Source organism: Magnolia sinica, chromosome 2 (genome assembly GCF_029962835.1).
Source record: "Magnolia sinica isolate HGM2019 chromosome 2, MsV1, whole genome shotgun sequence".
Lineage (NCBI taxonomy): Eukaryota > Viridiplantae > Streptophyta > Magnoliopsida > Magnoliales > Magnoliaceae > Magnolia > Magnolia sinica.
This window is the reverse complement of record NC_080574.1, coordinates 103,460,173-103,461,466: the sequence shown is the minus strand read 5'-3', so window position 1 is coordinate 103,461,466 and position 1,294 is coordinate 103,460,173. Positions and strand designations below refer to the sequence as shown.

Genomic DNA, 1,294 nt, shown 5'->3' with positions numbered 1-1,294 from the left:
TACATGAAGTTAATGTAATCATATGGAAGTATTGTAACTAATCAAGAAAGTAAGAAAATAATATGAATTTCTATTTTTATTTCACTAATGCATTTCATTATTTTTTATATGAAAATCTACATGCTAATTGTTTGAGGAAATGCCTCAACCAAGAACGTTCTTATGTTAATCATGTTAGAGGTCCAGAAAGTCCATTACTCTATAAACATTGCACCAAGGTTTGTATGGTGTGGCTTATGTAGGATACTCTAATTGGAAATTTTGAATGCTACTATTATCATTGAAGTTATTTGAGAATTGTGTGTTTTAGCCTGTTCATCGTTGTTAATTACACAATCAATGCTGTTATTGCAGTTGTTAAAATCCAAACAATTTTGTGGCATATGCAAGAAGATTTGGCATCACTCTGATGGGGTGAATTGGGTTAGAAAATCTGCTTTTTGGATGAAATTTTTTGTTCTTTATTCTCTTCACATGACAATGGGACTCACTCTCTAGAATAGGTACGCTGTGATGGATGTAAATTTTGGGTTCACACAGAGTATGACAAGATTAGCAACAAAGTTTAGAAGGTTTGAACTTACTTAATGCTGATGTCATGACATGTTCATTATAATATGTGATGTTTACTGACTAAGGTTCCAGAATATGGAGAACATTGATTATTTCTGCCCCAATTGCAAGGCAAAGTTTAATTTTGAACTATCAGACACTGAAAAGAGGCAGCCACAAATTAAGTATGTCTGTTGACTTCTATTAATCCCTATTTTGTTTTGCAGAAGTTGGTCGATGCCTGCATAGGTGGGATTCAATATCTTTGTTGGATGTTCTTTTCAAGTTCTTATTTATTTATTTATTTATTTATTTTCTTACTAATAGATGTTTGAACTTGTAAAACAGATCTAATAACAACAATGGGCCATTCGTGCTACCGAACGAGATAACTGTTGTGTTTTGGTGTGGAAGGCACATGCTTTTCGAGTCTGCACTTGTAAGCTTCAAATGTTTCATTTTTTTCCCAAGTTCTGTGAATCCCTTTTGTCTTTTTGTACATGACTAAAAAGGGCAATTGCCCGACTAAAATTGGATGATTAATAAATCTTTCTTCTGATTTTGGGAACAGTTGCACTTGGTGGTTTAAATGCTTCAATATAAGTGAACCTTTTTGCATCCTACTCAAAGATCTCGGATTTCCATCAAAGCACCTTTCTTAGAATTCAGATCTACTATATGATGCTTGATTGAAAGAAATGGAATTTCCTTGTTTGGCCCAACACTACTGCTGGGGCTCAAC

The 1,294-nt window shown here is 33.7% G+C and overlaps 1 long non-coding RNA gene across 1 annotated transcript; it reads left to right on the top strand.

Annotated features, from left to right (window-relative positions):
- The first annotated feature begins 502 nt into the window (after window positions 1-502).
- On the top strand, window positions 503-967 carry LOC131229809 (uncharacterized). The gene is made up of 3 exons (XR_009163606.1): window positions 503-572; window positions 646-737; window positions 901-967. It is a non-coding gene; the product is annotated as an uncharacterized LOC131229809 (long non-coding RNA).
- The last annotated feature ends 327 nt before the right edge of the window (window positions 968-1,294 follow it).